The sequence below is a fragment of the Hyperoodon ampullatus genome (assembly GCF_949752795.1).
Source record: "Hyperoodon ampullatus genome assembly, chromosome: 15".
Lineage (NCBI taxonomy): Eukaryota > Metazoa > Chordata > Mammalia > Artiodactyla > Ziphiidae > Hyperoodon > Hyperoodon ampullatus.
In genome coordinates, this window is record NC_136928.1 from 75,291,088 (window position 1) to 75,312,885 (window position 21,798).

Sequence of the window (21,798 nt, forward strand, 5' to 3'; positions counted from 1 at the left end):
ATGTTCTATTTTTTTAATGTCCCAATATATTTATTATTTGATGTATATTGTCCTGAATGTCTTTTGCAGCCTAAGACTTATTTTCACCAACTCTGTTTGCTTCAGTGTCTCATTTAAAGCTCCTACTCATTGTGTTAAACAGATAAATTCTTGAACACTTAGCAGTTATTTTTCAGTATGTCATTTTATCATTAGAAGTTGCCATGTTACATATGATGTATTACAGCTTGATCTGTCCTAAGTTGCAGGTCTTAAAGTCTATTTTCACACTTCCTTTATAAATTCTAACTTAAAATACTTGTACCTTTATTTATTTATTTATTTATTTGGTATACTCCATAGATCTGGATAGTTATCCAGTTATTAGCAGAATGGCTCTAAATCCTAATGGCATCTTTTTTGCTACTATGTGAGCTGTAAGTTGAGCTAGTAAATAGAAGTTTCAGTTGTAAATATACTCAACAGATTTTTATCTGTGCAGACCTACACACAGTGTTGGCATTTTCGGTATATCTGGAAGTTATACACATGGTTTGAGGAAACGCTGAGCAGGAAGAAATGTATAATCATTATTAGTTTGTGAAAAAAGCAAAGCGAGTTTCTGCCACCAACCCATGAAAGCACAGGAAATGGCTTCGTGTAGTAGGTGTTCGAGACTAAGCATTCTGTTGACAGAAGTGGGTTCTACCCAGGGATTTTGTGTTAATGTAATCAAACACTTCAGAGCTGCAGCCTAGCAAGCTCAAGTCCACCCACCTCAGAGTTTATCTTTAGCTCATCTGGAAGAGTTTATTTTAAACATTGAACATTGTTTGCTGCTGTTGAAATGAAAGTGAGAGAGTTACAAGCTTTCTTCCACTGCCATCTGGCAGATTTACTGATGGATCAGGTTCTTTAATCCGTGCAGCCCCGTGTGTGGGAGCTATTGTCTCTGTGCTGATCATGCAGCTGGCTTGGCTGAACTTTCAAAAACTCACACAAAGCTATCAAGAGCCATCCTATAGATAAATGAAGCTGGGGGAGTTACAAAAGTCACTGTATACTTTTCATTTTTCTCTGAGCCCACATTTTTTACTCTATAGTTCCCTGTGAACTGGAAAAGAGGATAACAATATTTGAATATTTTGAAAAAATAATTGAAGTTGCAAAAAAGTGACTATACTTAAATTAGAAAATTATGGCAAAGTGGAAAGGAAAGGAACAGCAGATTTGGGGGAGAGGTCTGTATCTCATTAAAGTAAATGTGGGATGCAAGAAGTCAAATGAGAGTGTTCTTTTCAATGGGGATTTACCTTTCTAGTTTTCCACACTATGTGTGACACGGGGACATTCAATGATACACACACATTACATAGTTAACCATTAGTTGTAGCCTCCATGGGTACGAAACTATACAGGATCTCACACAGGACATCACGCCAAGTATAGCTTACAGCTAACTCCAGGGCACAATTTTGATCATACCCACAAGTGCATACACAAGCATCAAGAGATTAAATACAAGTAGTGGGCTGTGTGCAAGATAAGATACCTTCAAATATAACGCATTAAGTTTGTAGGAACATAAGACAAATAGAACCAATAATATTTTGGATGTGGTCAATTGCCATTCAGTTTTCTTTGCTACCTACATCTGGAGCACCCTTTTTATCTTGCATAGGCTGGAGAGTTTTAAAACAATAAACAAAAATCTACATTGCCTATGTTCTGGATGAAAACCAGTTTCCAACATGTAGATGCCCCTACAGTGAGATTTTGAAGAGGGAATTGAAAAGGAAGACTTCTTCCTAGTGTTTCTGACTATTTTCTGCTGGCAAGAAAGGTTGTGGGTACAGAGTGGTTTCTTTTTGTTTAGTTTGGTGGATTTTGTTTTGTTTTGTTTTGTTTTTTGATAACGAGGCAATTAGGGTAGACCTGACAATTCTGTGTCCATCCACTTCTTAATGGGTGTTGAGAGGAGGTTACAATGGTGGTGGCCTCCTAATCCCAGTTTCCTGATCCCTGGCTCATAGCTGTGGTGCTGTGTGTTGTAACTCAGTATTTCCATCGCACCCTCCAGATTCCCACCTTCCTGATCGTGGCAAAGGCAGTCACTTCCCCTTGCAGGTCAGTTCTGTTGTATTTCTGGAGTCATTCCTGTGAATATAACCTATCCCACTTTTCCAGCCCTTCCCATTATTTTGTAGACACCTAGTTTACTATAATCTATCTCGTTCTCCTTAAAATACTGTATCTGGGATGGATTTTGTTTCCTATAAAGAAAACAGACCACCAGAATTACTGACCAGAGAGAAGAAACATAAATTTGTAAATAAAAATCACCTTGCAAGTGAGCAAGTGAAGGCATATATAGAAGACATGAAGAAATTGAATATGCTTGAAAGGGACGGGGCTGATGAAAGAGAGGCAGCCAACATGGCATGCCTTTGGTGAAATCAATAGTACGATGTTTGGGCCTTAGCTTAGCAGCCTCAGATATTTGAATTTGTCAAAATGTCAGATGATAATGAAAAACCACCAAAGGAACTGGAAATCTCTTTCCTTTGGGTAGCATTTTGTACCCAAGTGAGGAAATCTATTTGGGGAGCCAAATTATAATCAGAATCTTGATTTGTTTTTATAGAATCAGAGGAGAGGAAGTTAATTCTGAGGCTGAATATTTGGTGACATTCGCGGTGGTACCTGCATAAGCAGGAGATTTATGCTCTGGATGGACGTGGATCTTAATGTGGGCCTTGTAAGCATGTGTTCTGTTGTTGCTGACCATGCTGCCTTCCAAGTGACAGTTTTTTTTTTTCCTTTTTTAAAATATCTGTTCAGGGCTTCCCTGGTGGCGCAGTGGTTGAGAGTCCGCCTGCCGATGCAGGGGACACAGGTTCGTGCCCCGGTCCGGGAAGATCCCACATGCAGCGGAGCGGCTGGGCCCGTGAGCCATGGCCACTAAGCCTGTGCGTCCGGAGCCTGTGCTCCACAACGGGAGAGGCCACAACAGTGAGAGGCCCACGTACCGCAAAATAAATAAATAAATAAAATAAAATAAAATAAAATAAAATAAAATATCTGTTCATCATCTAAATATTGCTAGTCAGGCTCAGGAGACATTTTTGCCTCTAGTGTACCTCACAGAGAGGTAGAAAAGGGACCAAGTGAATTAGCCACATTCAAAGACACAGATAGGGGTAGAGGACTATATTATTCATAGTTGGAAAGATGGTCAGTTCAAAGAATAGCTGAGAATCATTCCTAATATGAGATATCAGGTGAACGGATTACTTTATCACAGCTGTTTTCCATTTAAGAAAAAAGTAATAAATACTGGGCTTCCTTTAGCAGGCAATTTGATTAAGATTGTAGAATGACTTGTAATGGATAATCCTGCATAAGTGTTTGGGATCGTGTGAACTGATTAAAAACACATTCATAACTGAAACCCTGGCTATCCTAGGAATATTTATTTCTATTTATCTGCTGCAAATCAAATCAGAGAAGTAAAGGTGAGAGGGGATTCAAAGGCTAGATGTGAGTTTTTAAGAACCAGACTATACTGCATTGAAGGCAGGGACATGTTTGAACATTCCCACTTCCTGCTAACATCTGGCACAGGGCTGTATTTTATCCATTATTCACAAGCTATTAGGTTGATTATTTAATTAGTTAATTAATGACCTAAAAACTAAGCAGTCTACCACACTATTGATAGCCAGGGTAGATGGAGCTGACTTAACCGGCCTGGAGGATGCTCTCTTCCTACACCTTAGAGAATGACTTCAACCTTGACAGGGAAAAGAAGGCCCTTCTGGCTTGTGAAAGTAATGCTGGATTTTCCTACATACTCTTATGCAAAACACGGAATGATCAGCATGAAAGCCCTGAGTAAGTGTGTCATCATTTTTGACAACTGTAGTCAGTGGTAATTTGGAATTAATAGGAGAGAAGCTAGAATATCAACAGAGAAGGCTTACAGATGAAAAAGAATTAATCTTGCCACAACTTCCCCTGGAAGCTTCTATAGAGCTTAAATTATTGACTACTGCCTTCCAGTTTTTTTCTGCAGTCCTGTGTATTCTAGTAAACAATCTGCCTTCAGTTGATTAGATATGATCTTCCAGAGGCAACACAATTAATTCTGCCATAACCAGTATGTATTTACTCTGCCCCATAATCAATTTTCAAATAAGTATATATGTATAAAAAATTAAAGGGCTTATTTTTTTTAAAGAATGCCACATTTTTGCAAATTCCAAGACCATGGGTCATAAATAATAGCTACTATTTATGTGAGATATTTTACGTGTATTATCTTTGATCCTTGTAACAACACTGCAGGGTATTTCTATTCCTAAGCCTAGTGACTTGCCTGAAGCCTGATGAGCTCATCATTTGAACCAAAATTTTTCAGATTTTAGAGCCTCTGACTCCTTCCATTGTACCAGTGTACACTTCTTTTAGTGAACTAAAATAATGTACACAGAAAAAGTTAAAATCTTCTCTAAAATAAAAAAAAGTAGATATTTAATTCTCATATTTATAATTATTATTATTCACAATTTTCCCTTTACCATACTCATTTTCTAGAGGAGATAATATTTGAAATAAGATTTTTTTCTGCCTCTTAGGTCAAGAATGTGTTGAAAAAATTTTTTCATTGACTACTATATTTAGTTTCTCTGTCAACACCAGTTAATTGAAAAGGTTTCTGCATAATATCTCCAAGTGTAAATTATTTATCAGGGTGGTTAAATAACCCAGTGCCCAGTCCAGAGTGTTGGTTTTCTGCCAGAGGGAAATATATCATCTTTCATGGGTTTTGAGAAATTGCACAAACAATGAAGATGTCTGACTTAAATCATAGTACAATGATCAAAAGAACCATATTACTGTACTTTATAGTAAATGCATCCATTTCTTTTGAAATACAACAGTTTTAACTCTCCAACATCTGTTGAGAATTCAGAGAGATTACACATATCCTATTAGTGAAAACCCACTAATTAAAGATTCCTAATACTTAAGATAGTTTTCCCACTATGTAACTGATAACACACATGATACATCAATATTATTTCATGTAAAATGTTCTAAATAAAATGGGAGGTGACAGAGAAAAGATTTTTAGTGTGTTTCTTTTTCAAAATAATTATTTCAGGGAACATTGATTTCTGGAATTGGCAGGCTAGGTTATTTGGACCAATTTTTATTTAAGGACATCTAACAATTCTGATGAAAATAGAAAAAACTAAATTTTCTTAAAAACACCAAAATGCTGACAAGATGGGGAGAAATTCTTGATCAAGATCATGCAAACACGAAGGTAAGAATCCTAAAAGTTAAGCAAGAAGGCAAAATTACTTAGTCACAGAGAATATTTGTCTCCCTACAAGAAACAGCGAATATAAATTTTTTTGGACTACTTAGAAACCTAGAAACTGAAGGAGGCTAGAAATGAAAGCCTGAACAAAATCTGGGATTGATAGGCACCCACACAAACTCACATTAAGCTGGGATTCTGAACGACTACACACTCAAGGTAAGGGTGAGCAAGAATTAATGTTATATTATATTCCCAACTATCCCATGTAACAGGGGAGTTGTCTTAAGGTTGAGAAGAAGAAGGAACATATAAAAGAAGAGGAAACCTATCCCTGGAAGGCTATAAACTAACCCCTGGCCCCCATGCATAAGTGAAAATTGATTTCACCACGACAATACAAGAAAACTCAAACCATCAATTTGGTCTAAAATTGTTAGGGACTGGTAATACCCTAGATGACCAGCAGGGAAAGAAAAAAAAAATTCAAACCCTTTTTAGAGGAAGGTACCTACATAAAAGGGCTTGGACAACCTCCATAAATAATTTTTTCAAGGGAAATGATTAGCACTGAAGTTACAAGTGCAGGTACCATGAGTGAGAGTCATCAACACTGACGCCAAAATATCAGATATGGAAATTATCAGACTTGGATTATAGACCCACTATACTTACTGTGTATAAAGAAATAAAAATGAGTTTGAAAATTTCAGCAGGGAGCAAAAAAATATAAAAGCAACAAATTTTAGAACGATATGGGACTTGGACTTCCAGAGATGGAAATTACTATAACTGAAATTAAAAGTTCAGAGGGTGCATTTGGCTGCAGATTGAACATAACAGAAGAGGGAAGTAATGAGCCAAAGGGACAATAAGAAGAAACCATCCAGAATGCTGTGAAGAGAGATGCAAAAATGGAAATTTTAGGTGAGAAATTAATAAATGTGGTAGATAGAATAAAATATATAATATATATTTTTGGAGTTATAGAAAGAAAACAAAGAGAGGATAGGGACAGAGGCAATATTTCAAGGGAAAATGAGAGGGAATTTTCCAGAACTGATGAAAAACAATAATCCACATCTCCAACAAGCCTAATTTTAAGCAGGAATATTAAAAAGGTAAACATTGAAAACATACATCCATGCAAAAAACTGCACAGATATTTATAGCAGCTTTATTCATAAGTGCAAAACTTGGAAACAACCAGTATGTACCTCAGTTAGGTAAACAAAAATAATTGTCTGTGGTGTATCCAGACAATGGAATATTATTCATCAATTAAAAGAAATGAGCTATCAAGCCATGAGAACACATGGAAGAATCTTAAATGCATATTGCTAAGTTAAATAAGGCAGTCTTAAAAGGCTACATGTTGTATGATTCCAACTATATGACATTCTGGAAAAGGCAAAACTATGAAGACAGTAGAGATTAGTGGTTAACAGGGTTAAGACAGAAGGGAGGGATGAATAAGGAGAGCACAGAGGATTTTTAGGGCAGTGAAACTATTCCGTATGATACTATAATGGTGGATATATGTCATTGTACATTTGTCAATATCCATAGAATGTACAATACTGAGTGAACCCTATATTTTAATAAAAAAAGCATTTGTAACTAGATACATCATAAAGAAACTGCAGAAAACAGAAGTCAAACAGAAGATATTAAAAGCTACAGTGAAATTGCCTGTAAAAGCAAGATTGATGGACAGCTGACTTACCACCAGAAGTAGTGTATGTAAGCCAGAAGACAGTAATACACTAAATGAAAATAACTACCAACCCAGAATTCTATACCCAATCAAAATATATATCCAGGATGGATGTAAAATAAAAATCTTAACAAACATACCAATACGGAGAGAACTGGCCACTATTGAACCACATCAAAGGGCGTCTTATTTTTTTTCCTATGTATTGCTTCACTTTATTTTTGCAATTGATTTTAATACCATAATTAGAGTTAATACCTAACACTAAGTTAAAATATAGCTATATAAATGGTGGCTGCTCATATATATTTTTTAGAATATTTCATATTATATATATATATATACACACATATATTTCATTGAAGAATAGTTGATTTACAATGTGTTAGTTTCTGGTGTACAGCAAAGTGATTCAGTTATATATATATATATTCTTTTTCCTATTCTTTTCCATTATGGTTTATTGCAGGATATTGAACATCGTTCCCTGTGCTATACAATAGGACCTTGTTGTTTATCCATGTTACATGTAATAGTTTGCATCTGTTAATCCCAAACTCCCAATCCAACCCTCCCCAAAGGGCATTTTAAATGATTCACTTCAGACGCATGGAAAGTAATTCCAAACAGAAGTTCTGAGATATAGGAAAGAAGCAAGAACAAAGAAAAGACTGTGTAAGTATAAAGCTGATAATCATGTTAGAAAATAATAATTGTATAAACATTTATTATTTATGAATAATAAAGTATATAAAATAACAATGTAAGATAATAGACTTATACCTGATAATATTTAGATAGAAATCAGGAAGGGGTGAATTGAGTTAAACTGTTCTGAAGATTTTCTATTGGGCAGGGGTGAGATAAAGGTAAAGTTTGGTATTCAAACTTATTGTTAAGGATGAATGATGTAATATAGAGTAACCATTGAAATAATTTTTAAAAGGAGTAATCTCTAAACTAGTATAGCAGAAAAAACAGAATGATAAAAATAATGTTTCTAAAAGAAAATAAGGAAAAATGTAGAAAATGTGGAACAAATATAGGATATAAAATAACATGGTAGATGTAAAACAAAATGTGTAGTTATAATAAATAAAAGTGAATAAATACTTCTGTAAAAATGATGGAGATTCTTATACTATTTTAAAAACCCAGGGTTATAGAAATATATCTTGAAAGTAAGTATGAAGATATTAAAAACAAAAGAAAGGAAAAATATGCATCAGGAAAGGTCACCAAGTTAAAACTGGCATAACTCTGTTAAAACAAACTAACACGTAAGCTGAAAAGCACTATGTAGATAAAGAAGGTCACTTCATGATGATAAATGTAAATTTTTAATTCACCAGGAAGATACAACAGTTTCTTTTTTAAATTTCATAAACCTAACTATGAAATTTAAAGTTATGGAGCCTCAAAACATACAAAGCCAAAAGCAAAAAAGCATGTCTACAAGGGGAATGGGCATATCCACTGTCATAGTGGGATTTTTTTTTTAACACATCTATCTCAGTAATTGATTGACAAAGCTGGCCAGATGTCAGTGAGCCTGTCAAAGATTTGAACAGCAATTTGGTTAAGTGAGTTGATTTAATGGACAGATATGCAGCACTGTACCCAACAAAAGAAGAATATATCAACTCTCAAGGACAGGCAGAAGAATGTCAAAAAGTGATTTTATAGTGGGGTATGAAGCAAGTTTCAACATATCTCATGAATTTGAGAGTACATAGTGTTCCCTAATCACAACAGAGTTAAGATAAACGTCAGTAACTAAACATAGTTGGGAAACTCTTGTACGTTTGAGAATCAAGAAATACACTTCTAGATTAGTGATGGATCAAATAAGAAATCAAAATAGGAATTTTAAAATATTTTTAGACAATGATAGTGGAATAATAGCCTTGAATGAACACATTAGAAATAGAGAATAATTGGAAATCAATCAGCTATGCATTCATTTTCAGAAGTTAAAAGAAGTACAGAAAAAATTAACTCGAGTAAATAAAAAAAATAAACAAGTAAGGAATTTAAAATATAAGAGCAGATGCTAATGAAATAGAAAGCAAACATATAATAGAGAGGATCAGCAATATTCATTCTTTGAAAAGGTTTATAAAACTGGCCTACGCTTGTAAAGAAGGCACAAATAAACAAACAATATCATTCACTTGGCTTAAGCTCACTATCTCTGTGTTCAGTTGTAAAATAAAAAGAATAAAATAAAATAAAATAAGAAGAAAAAGAAAGGAACTAGTAAAAAAAAAAAGACATACTAAAAATATTATTTCTAAGATTGCACCAAACCAATAATGTCCAGTTAGGGATTATGTAGTTTATAATTAGCTGGGACCAATCTTTTCTTATAATACGTCTATAAATTTATAATGTTTGTTCAAGTTAAATATATTTGACTTTCACACACATCTAAGAAGCATATCGTGTATGGACACATGCGTCTAACTTTGCCTTTTGATCTTCTCCACAATTTGTGAGGTGGGTATCCTTAGTCTCCTAGAGATGAGGAAGTTGAGGCTCAGAGACATGAGGCAGCAGGTAATTAACAGAACGGCAGGTGGGCAGGCAGGTAGGCAGTCTCAGGCTTCTGTAACTTGTCATCCTTCAACGCCCCACAAGCATTTAGGCCCTTCTCTCAGCAGATTGCCACGAATCTCTGTGAACACGACCCACTAAATCCTGAAATGAGATCCACCTCCTTCCCAGTTATTTTTATTTTTTTAAAGGCTCTCAAAGATCCAGTTGAATGATTATCTACTGGTAGAACTTCAAAAACTATAAATTAAACTAGAAAGGTGGGTGGCTTCTCCTCAGTCCCAGCTTTCTATCCATGAACCCCAATTACCAGGGGGGAAAAAAATCTTCCTTGAAAGCACAAGTTTCCAGCCTCTTCTGAATAGTGGGAAACCTTTTTCAACTGATCATCATCTTAAAGGGCTCCCGGAACTGCATGATACCCCCAGGATTAAATAAATTACACATGCAGTTATGAGAAAGTTAAGTACTTCTGTATCCACATCATTAGTCATCGAAATTCTTGTCGGGAGTAAGAGCCCAGCCCCACAGGTCAGCCACTTCATGTTTCCTTAGCACTTCCACTGTTTTTTAAACCCCCGCTTCTTGATTTATGACTGTACCGTGGCCTCAGCCTGGGCCTAATAATGCAGCATGTACCACCCCCGATCAGAGTGACACACATATTACCTTGCACCAATTTAAGTCATCCCATATGTGGGCTCTTGCCCTTTCTTTTGCTATCTGGAAGTTCATGAAAGCAGGAGGTGACCAGTGCTGCAAGCCAAGGACCATCACTTCAACGTGAAGACTTTCAGCAAATGATTCTTACTTCTCCAGTAATTTCAGCCACTCAATATTCTTGAAGTTCTTTTGGCTGCTTCTAATTTTCCTTGAATTGGGCAACTTACTTCTACTGGGAATGCTTCCCCTTGTTTTTACCCTGCATGGGCAAGCGACTGTTTTTCACTTTCTTCATAACGTCACTACCCATGTGACCAGCCCAAGATCAAGTGCTGCTTCTACAGGAAGCCTTTCCCACCCTCACCTCCATTCAAGCCTTTAACATATTACTGCATATTATTATAAGTAGTGTCTGTGTCTACGTCAGATCCATGCATGTCTCTATGCCTGGGACATATTAGGCATCCAGAGAAATTCTACTAACTGTTTTTGAGTATCTGTTATATTCCAATTACTGTGCTGGGAGCTGGGGATACACTGATTAATAAGACCATCAGGCTACTCCCAGTCTAGCAGGTATAGTTAAATATATGCATACAAATAGCTATAACACAAAAGGGTTGCGTCTATGATGAAGAGCTCAAAGGAAAACTAATGGTAGAGGGTGGGAAGGCTTTGGGAGAGCATGTGGTTTGGGAAGCGTGGCCTGGGAAGGGTGGGTTCCCGAGGAAAGAAGACAGAGAAGAGTGCTACAGGCACTGCAGTGGGAGAAGCACAGGCTGAGGCTCGGGGACGTGGTCCTGGTGGGGCAGGAGAGTGGAGAATAAAGAATACACTGGATGGATGGATGAGACAACAGCCAGGAAAGGTATGAAGGGCACGTTAATGTGACCTAGTCTTTTAGACAGTGGGATGTCCTTGGAGTTTTCTTAGCAGATGAATGGCAAGATTAGCCCTGTATTCCAGATAGATTGCAATCACAAGGACGAGGGTAATGTTAAAGTGGGGACAGTGGTGGGAAACAAGCCAGTTGGGAAGCTGGTTTTCTAGTCCAGTCAAGAGCTCATCAAGTGATAGCTACTTTGGAAAAATTGACAGCTCTGGGAGATTTATTGGATGTGGGAAGAGAGCAAGAGAGTAGAGGCAAGGAAGACCTTGAGTAGGATTAAAATAATTAATCTGATTCTTTGCCATTTGAATGTAGGCATCCCCTTGGCACACTCTCTCACCCAAAACAGGGCCAAAGGAACTCCAATAACCCCTGGTAGACTTAAGCAGCTCACGAGGGTCTTCTATACCCATCAGAGCAGGCCAAATAGGGACGTGGCCATTGTGGACAAACGAAAGCTCTGTCTTGCCCTGGTGCAGGACAATGCTTTCCTTTCACTTACTCATTCTTTCTTTCTTTCATTCATCAAACTTTTTCAAAGCAGCTTCATGTGACCTCAAGAAATTTGGGGGAGGAAATAGGCAGGTAGACAGGTGTTTGTGCTGAATTTTGCCCCCCTAAATTCATATGTTGAAGCCCTAGCCCCATTCAATACTGTGGAATGTAACTGTATTTGGAGATAGGGCCTTTAAGGAGGTGATTTAAGTGAGATAAGGCTATATGGGTGTTCCCTAATCCAATATGATTGGAGTCCTTATAAAAAGAGGAGGTCAGAACACAGATAACATCCACAGAGGAAAAACCTTGTGGACACACAGTAAGAAGGCAGCTGTCTACAAGCAAAGGAGAGAGGCCTCAGCAGAAACCAAGCCTGCTGACACCTTGATCTTTGACTTCTAGCCTGCAGAACCATGAGAAGGTAAATTCCTATTGTGTGAGCCACACCATCTGTGATATTTTCTGATGGCAGCCCTGGATGACTAACACAGCAGATAACTGCAATTTGTAGTGGTAAGAGTGTGATCAAGTCTAAACCTGGTACCATGGGGCACGAGGGGATGATCAATTCAGCCTGGGAGGATTAGAAGAGGAAAAACCTCCTCAAATGAGGTTTTGAAGGATGAGCAGGAGTTTTACAAACAAACGTGGAAGGATGGCATTTCAGACAGAGAATTCCTTCTTTCTGTCACCTCAATCCTTCTCTCCATATTAGTCCTCTGATCCATTCCTGAAATCTTGTTTGCCTCAGCTGACTCTCAGCCAGTCCTTATGAACAGAAAGAGCACAAGGCCCACTCTTTCTTGAGGCTGCTGGCTCTGCTCTGCCTACCCCTGCCCGACTTCGTCCTCAGGCAAACCGCCTTCACATTTTGCAAGATGGCTCCTGGCAACCTCCAGCACACATGGCCCAGCCAACCTGGGGCCCCCCAAGCCACCCCTCACTCACAGCACACTGATCGAATCTTATGGATTGGGCCTACTTGGAGCATATACCCATCTGGGCACCCCCATAGCCAGAGAAGTGGTATTTCTCAACTGACCAGGCCAGCTTGGGTGACAGTACCACCCCTCCGGTCAGTGCCACCTGAATCTCATGGAATGTCTTTCACACAGGAAGGAGGAGCTGTGTTGTTAGATGTAGAAGAAACATCTGGGAGGCAAAAGCAGCAGCTGCTCCTTGCAGTAGTGGTGTTATTCCTCTTTAGAGAAGGCAGACTCGGAGAGGCTAAGTGGCTTTTGAGCCTCATTATCATTCATTCAGTCAGTCAGTCATAATATCCTGAACACTTACTGTATGTTAAGCACTGTGCTAGGTCCTTGGAATCAATTCATGAATAATACAAGCAAAGACCCCCCACTAACGAAACTTGAATTCCACTGAGAGAGGACATGAGTAAAAAGTAACATTAAGAAATCAAGTATATACTAAGAAGGTGATAAGGAAAAAAAACTGTAGCATATGTAGAATCCCTTTCAGGTACCTAGTGTTGCACAGGGGTGGAGGGAAATACAAAGTCATGATAATAATGGAAATGGCTAAGATTTGTTCAGTGAATATTAGGTCAGGCATTCTGCTAAAGGTGTGAAGGTATTAATCTCTGAGGTTGGTATTGCTGTCTTCACTTTACAAATGAGGAAATGGGCACAGAGAGGAGAGGTTGTGTGGCTTGTCCAAGATCACACACACCTGATCGGTCTACTTCAAGCTCTGTAACATTCCACTGCTGGGCTTCAGTGGGCTTCAAGTTGATCTGGGGGTGGGGAAGGGGACATGAAAACACAGAATACAGTTCTAGACCATACCATATGCATCAGACACTGAAAATAGTGGGGGAAGTTTCTCAGAGTAAAGGAGAGTGCTTTGTGGATGGGGTCTGTGTGTAAAGCCTTCCTGGAGAAAGTCAGAACTGAGCTTGGCTGGAGTGTTCACCTGTTTGAAGAAGTCACCCCTGAGATTTGTAACTGCAAGACTGCTCCCTGGGTCGGATCTGTGGTCCAAAGGGCTTGAGGGAGATTTGTGGGAGACAAGACTCATTGTCAGCCTCAATATAGGATAATGCACAAGTTGCCTAACCTTGGCAATAAGTAGGATAACGCCCGCAACATTTAAGGAGTCCTTATCAAGTGTTACACAGCGTTCACAGCACTTTACTTGTATTATATAATGTCATCCTCACAGGCACCACCTGATAAGGTCATTTATTATATTTGTTATCTGTCGCTGTATAACAAATTACCCCAAATCTTCATGTCTTAAAATAACATGCGTTTATTTATTCTGTGGATTAAGAATCAAGGCCCAGCTTAGCTGGGTCCTCCAGCTCAGGGTCTCTCACAAGGCTGCCATCCATTCTCAGCCAGGGTCACATTATCTCATTCGGTTGAGCAGGGTCCACGTCAGGCTCGCTCAGTGGGTATTAGTAGGAGTCAGTTCCTCGGTGGACATTGGCCAGAAGGCATCCTAAGTTCCTCGTCCTTTAGGCCCCTTGATATGTATCTGGCTCCTAAAGAGAGCGAGCAAGAAAGAGTGAGAGAGAGTCAGCAAAATGGAAGTCACAGACCTTTAAAACCTAATCTCACATGCAGAAGGCCAACAGTCACATGAAAAAATGCTCAACATCGCTAGTTAGTAGAGAAATACACATCAAAACTACAATGAGGTATCACCTCATACCGGTCAGAAAGGCCATCATCAAAAAGTCTATAAATAACAAATGCTGGAGAGGCTGTGGAGAAAAGGGAACCCTCCTACACTTTTGGCGGGAATGTAAATTGGTGCAGCCGCAATGGAGAACAGTATGATGTTTCCTTAAAAAACTAAAAATAGAGCTCCATATGATTCCAGAAATCCCACTCCTGGTCATATGTCTGGAGAAAACCATAATTCAAAAAGACACATGCACCCCAATGCTCACTGCAGTGCTATTTACAATAGCCAAGACATGGAAGCAACCTAAATGTCCATCGACAGACAAATGGATAAAGAAGATGTGGTACATATATATAGTGGAATATTACTCAGCCATAAGAAAGAATGAAATTATGCCCTTTGCAGCAAAATTGATGGACCTAGAGATTATCATACTAAGAGAAGTAAACCAGAGGAATACAAATATCGCATGATATAGCTTATATGTGGAATCTACAAAAAAAAAAAAAAAAAAGATTATATAAGCTGTTTGTTTCTGCAGTGATGGCTTAAATTCTATTGGATATTGGGAACAATTGTTATACTATGCTATTTATTTCTCAGCTCTGGATAATGCAAATTGTTTGATTTATGTTACATTTCAGTGTTTCCTTTGTTATCAATCCTCCTAATGCAACCTAGCCTTCCTTATTTTTCAATATGTGAATCAGTCATGAATTTACATCTCAGTTTAATTCAGTAAAAGTCTAATCTTTAAAACAAAACAAAACAAAACCCTAATCTCAGAAGTGGCATCCTATCAGTTTTACCGTATTCTAGTTATTAGAAGTGAGTCACTTGGTCCAGCCTACGTTATTCAGAGAGAATTACACAAGGACATGGAACCCAAGAGACAAAGATCACTGGGGGACATCTGAGAGGCCTGCCTACAACAAATATGACCCTCATTCCACACAAGGTGAGACTGAAGCACAGAGTGTTTAGAGAACTCCCTCTAGGGTCTCAGCTAAGATGACGGAATGAGGATGTGAACCTGGGTTATCTGAATCCAGGATGCTCATTGTGTTAGTCAGGATGCTGTCCAGGTGGCATGAGCTGTGCTCTGTGAAAGACAGACTTCCCTCATCTTCACTTATCATCATTGGCAGCGGAGGGGGGTGAGCTAAACGCATCTTATTGTTACAGAGAATAATCTGTACGTCTTGTCTGCTGCAACCCAGACTCGGATCAGCAATACTCGTGGCCCTGCTGGAGCAGAGGACGGTGGCCTTTGGAGGATGGGTGCATAGAAAGAAAACACTAAAGGCCCGGTTGATGCTGTCTCAGGACCTGGGACTACTTCTTACCCCTATGGGAGAACACTCTCCCTTTAGCTTCACAGAGTGCTTTCGTCTCATCCAGCCTTAGCTTGAGGCTTTCTGTGACCTCTCCATCTTGCAGTAGCACTTTCCACACCCATCACTCTTCATCTCATTTTCCTGTTTTATTTTTATAGTATTTCTTCTGATCTAAAATTATTTTAATAGTTCAATAAATAAATAAATATTGATTAATTTTGTTGATAATCTGTTCCCCCTTCCAGAACATATGATCCATGAAAATGGAGACCCAGTCTGTCTTATTCACCCCCATGTCCCTAGCACTACATGTAGAAGGCACTCAATAAATACTTTCAGATAGATTTGCCACATATACAACAAACCAAGGATTAATTGGTATCCAGGTTGTATAAATAGATTCATGCTACACAACATAGTGATTTGATATTTCTATACATTTCAAAATGATCACCATAATAGGTCTAGTTATGATCTGTCACCATACAAAGATATTACATAATTATTGGCTATATTCCCACACTGTACATTTCATACCCATGACTCATTTATTTTGCAACTGTAAGTTTACACCTCTTTCTCTCTCACATATTTCTCTTCTCCACCCACAGCCCTCCCCTCCGGCAACACCTGTTTGTTCTTTGTATCTACGATTCTGCTTCTGTTTCGTTATATTTGTTCACTTGTTTTGTTTTTTAGATTGCATGTAGTAAAATCATATGGTGTTTGTCTTTCTCTGTTTGACTTATTTCACTTAGCGTAATACCCTCTAGGTCCTTTCATGATGTTGCAAATGATGAGATTTCATTATTTTTATGGCTGAGCAATATTCCATTGTGTGTGTACTTCTTCTTTATCCATTCATCATTTGATGGACACTTAGATTACTTCCCTATCTTGGCTATTGTAAATAATGCTGCAATGAACGTAAGAGTGTCCATCTTTTCTAATTAGTGTTTTAATTTTCTTTGGATAAATACCCAGGAGTGGGACTGTTAGATTGTACGGTAGTTTTGTTTTTAATTTTTTGAGGAACTCCTATACTGTTTTACATAGAGGCTGCACCAATTTACATTCACACAAACAGTGCATGAGGGTTGTCTTTTCTCCATGTCCTTGTCAAATTTTGTTATTTGTTATCCCTTTGAAAACAGCCATTATGACAGGTGTGAGTCGATATCTCTAACATAGTGTTGTAGGTCAATTGTACTTCAAAGACAAATGAACAGACAAAAAAACTCAAAGAAAAAGAGATCAGATTTGTGGTTACCAGAGGCAGAGGGTGGGGGGAAGGGCAACTGGATGAAGGCAGTCAAAAGGTACAAAGTTCCAGTCAAAAGATAAATAAGTACTAGGGGCGTCATGTACAGCATGACAAATATAATGAGCACTGCTGGATGTTATATATGAAAGTTGATAAGAGAGTAAATAAGAGTTGTCATCGCAAGGAGAAAACATTTTTATATTTCTTTAATTGAATATCTATATGAGTTGATGGACGTTTACTAAAGTTATAATGGCAGTCCTTTCATGATGTATGTAAGTCAAATCATTATGCTGTACACCTTAAATGTTACAGTGCTATATGTCAATTATATGTCAATAAAACCAGAAGAAAATAATAGATTCATAAGGAAGAGACAAAAACTCATTCAAAAAATTGACCAGGGATGTGAACAGGCGTTTCCAGAAGTAGAACCCTGAAATGAAATGAACTTGAGAACCCCACTAATAAAATAAGAAGATATAAACCCATTTCCATGTGATGAGCAGAAATTAAATGGCTTCACAATTATCAAAGATACTGGCAAACAGAAATACTCATACACTGCTGGGGGAAACGTAAAGGTGGATCATTTACTGTGGAAAGAAAATTGGCAATAAGTAATGAAATTACAAATGAGCATCCTCTCTGGCTCTGCAATTCCATGTCCAGATGTATATTCTAGAGGAATTCTGAAAGATGTGCACAAGAAAACACATCCAAGAATATTCATTCCAGCATTATTTTTAACAGTGAAAATTGGAAAACACCCAAATATCCATCTATAAATAAATACAATGTACTGTGTATGTAAATTCTATTCATCTGCTAAAAGGCAGGGCCCAGATCTATATATACAAATCTCAAAAACATATGTTATATTCCACTTCTGGTTATGCACAGTAGCTCTAGCAAACCATTGTTCTAGCTGAGTACAATAAGACAAGCAGATAAAATAAAAGTCAGTAGAAAGCTACTGTAACAGCCAAGATTTATGGGGCTAGGTTGTGTGCACAGTTTTTGACACTGCTTTGATCTGGTGTATTTGCCAACTGAGAGAGTCTGCAAAGCCTGGCAAAAAATAGTTGCTAAGAGGCTGGCGAGATAAACACTGGAGTTCAGAACTGCCAAAGCAGCCAGGACCCAAGGGCCCACAATTCTGGAGAGACTAGAGACACAGGGAAATGACACAATATTCAATAGGAACTTGACCATAAAGAAACTGACATTATAGTATTGTCATGGGAACATAATAAAATAAATGTACCTAACATGATGACTTCTTGGCAATGATCTTCCCTGAAAGAGGCAATGAGGTGTGTCAAACGTGCTAAGAATATAAGCCTGGTGGATCTTTAGACGATATGTTGTTGAGTAAATCATATATAAAATTGTCCAGAAGTGAGAGTTGTGAGTTTTAATCCTGATTCTAGTATGTTTCCTCCACTCCCTTCTCTGAACTTCCACAGTGTTTTGTATATTTAATAGTACAGTAGAAAGGTAGATGAATTCAAACACAGTACACAAAATGACAAAAATTCAAAATTACTCAAATCTCCAAAATTTATAAAAATTGAGAATTGCCTAATGATCAATAGTGCTAAATTTTCACTATTGTTCCATGGCAATGCTCTATTCGTCAGCACACACAAATCCTTAACCTGTCCATTCTCTTGTTCACCCAAGCAAGTAGGGTGGAACACTCTTCCTGCTATTTCTTTCATTACTCAGTGCTCTTATAATATAAGCATTTTTTCTATATCTTATGTCAATGCTATCCAAGGGTACATTAAGTGGCAAGGATAGTGCTTTTGCTGAGAAACATTCCTGAGAATAAAAACATAACAAAATTGATTTAGATGTGATAAAATACTATGAAACTTGTCAAATATCTGCCAGGATAACTCAAGCAGTTGATTTAGAGTTGATTTAGGAAAACATTAGAGATAACCTCAAGGAAAAAAAAATTAACAAACTTCTCTTAGTTTTCTGAAAATCTTTATTTATATATTATGCATTTATTGTTTTAAAAGTAAATTTAAAAGCAAAAACAAATTAGTTATTTTACGGTATGGATAAATTTGTAAGTCTCAAAAACGTATCCTTTCTTCTTTTTGCCTATAAGAAAATTAGTTTGGACTACTCACGTCTGTAATTGTGGGAAGACTCCAGTAAGAGATCACGTGTATAAAAAGAGGTTGCCCTGTACTGACCGCCATGTTGGTTCTTGTATCTCAGACCTACGGCTCTATGTTGATGGCCTACCTTCCACCTGGGAAGGCACCCAGACAGCAGCCACCCAAGCTGCCCCATCTGTGCCCCTCCTTGTACCAGGCCCAGCGCCCAAGCTGCTCTCAGGCTGGGGAGGTTTCCCAGAACTCCTATCCCTGGTCAGTCGCTGGAGGACTGTGGAGCCAGCATGTCTCCCATACCTCCCTGAATCCTCAACCCAGGCCTGGGGGACCAGCCTAAGATTGCAGGGCTCCTGATGAGGTAAATAAAACTGACTGGCTAAACCTTGAGAAGTTCAAGCCTAGGATCTCTTCGATAAGGCAGTGAAACCTCAGTGCAAACGACGGCCGTGTTCCAAGTCTTGATAATTTCAGTATGTTTCTCAAACTTTGCAGATAAGTCCAGCCTCTAGCCAGGCTCTCACGATGACCTTGAGGAAAGGCAGAATTACCCTTGGATGTGCCTTTACTTGGAGAGTCAGCCCACAGAGCATGTGAAACGGTTTAGGCCGGCGGGGGGCTGTGCAGCAGGACATAAATGCAACTAGGAGTTGGGAGTTCAGTTTTTCCCCTCAGAGCCTGTTTAACAGTTTCCCTCTTTTGGCCTTGATTTCCTCATATGCAAAATACAGGATCCACAAGATTATTTCAGAACCCCCATCTTTCTTTATGGGCATATGAAAATAAAAAGGAGCTATCCACCGTCCCCCAAAAATTGAACATAAATTTTGCAGCACACAAAACCCACAATAAACATTCCTTCTCCTAACGCTGTGCCCTGCCACATCAGGCTTGGAAATACTCAGAGATCTTCCCTGTGCTTTCTGTTTTATGATTTGAACTTGACGGAGTCCAGAGAAAAGGAAGAAATTGTCCCCCTCTTTTGAGGACCATCTCTCTGTCTCCATGTGCTCAGCTGTAAAATGAGAATAACAATCATTACCATAAGGAAATACTTATTTCCAAGGGATATGGGGAAAGTTCATGAGATAATGGGTCCTGCAGCTTCCAGGAGGGGAGGAAGGGGGGCAGGCAGCCCCACCCCACCTTGAGGTGTAGTAACTCTTTCAGGATCAGAGGGAATGGCTCCAGAGATCGAGTTGGGAGCATCGGGAGTATGGAGTGGCAGCTCAGCTTTTGTTAAACCTCCAGGGTTTTGGTCCCCCGTCCTTCCCCCGCATCTGATGGAAGATGCCAGAATCAGAGCCCCCCAGGGCCTCCTGCCTGGACGGTCCTCTCATTAGCAATATTCTGGAAGACACGCTACATGGGCATTTTCCCCCAGTAAAGCTGCTTGTGAATTTGTATTAAAAGAGCCAACTTTCTTAAACTAGGATTGCATCTCATTGCCCTCCAGTCATTTCAAGGCACCCAGGCCAGTGTTGCGAGAAGCTTGTTTTATTTTTAGATGTGGATACTGCCTTCCTTTTCACCACAGAGAACTGGAATCCTTTTGGCCTGTGGCCACACAGATGTCCTCAGGGCCTCACCATCTCTGTACTTTATCAGCTCACACCTGAATCATTGCATTAGCCCTTCTCCAGGACTCTCTGATCCTCAGCGCTCATTCCTCCCTGTGTGTCCTACCAGCCCCAAACACCAGCACCCTGCAACGTCTCCCAATTCAGAGAATCAGCTCACCTTTACTTCTGTTTTCCTCTGGGCTTGTGCTGCACTAGGGCTTTCAAATACAACATTTTGCTTTCTCACCATAATGAACTTTTGAGGGAGGTAGACACTCCTATGTTTGCTCCTATCTTAAAAATTAGAAAACTGAGGTGGTTTGCCCCAACTCAGAGCACAATAGATGCCAAGACAAGAACTGAAATGAATCTAAAACCAGCGCTCTGTGTCTGCTTTATGGCTTTCCTTCTCAGTGTTTTTCAGCCTCTACTCAGCATCAGAATTATCTGTGGAAGATTAAAAAGATGATAATAATTGCCCCAACCCATTCCTTGAGATTCTGATTCAATAGGTCTAGGGACTGGGGATATATATTTTCAAAACAGTGATACCATGGCTCATCCCAAGTTGAAAAACCAATTAGGTGAAGACCTAACTGTCCTTTCTAGCTCCACCTCGCATCTTGGCCCAACATCAACCTTGGGTCAGGCTAGGCTGGTCAGTTCACTGTGTTCTGGATTTCCCTCAATCTATCTGGCCTCTGCTCCTTGGTTACTGTGGGACCCTCTGCCTAGAATGCCCCTCCTAGTCCTCTCTGCATACTTAAGAATTCTCCTTCCAGGGCTCCAATCAATCCTGCTGCTTCCGTTAAACCTACCATGAATATACAAGGCCACGGGGATCAGCCTTGCGTGGAGTCTTTAGCACACTTGCACCCTGAATGGCCTTGTGTTGCTACAGATATGTTTTATAGGTTACTCTGTGGCTGCAGAGGGACTGCAAGAGGCACAGAGAGAATGTGTGTGATGAGACACAGGATCAGAGCATTCAAGGTCAAGAGTTTTGGGTCTCAGCTCTGGGTCTACCAACCATAGGCTACGTGAGCAGCGCACCGCTTCCTTATTGTTTGTTTTGTCTTTGAGCTTCAGCTACCATAGTCATAAAAAGATCAGTTACTCAACCGTCTCAAGATTATGCCTCAAAAAGCACCTAGCACCATCGCTGGCTCCTAAAAGGCTCTCAATATTTTATAGGCCTCAATCTGAGAAGGCCACTGAAA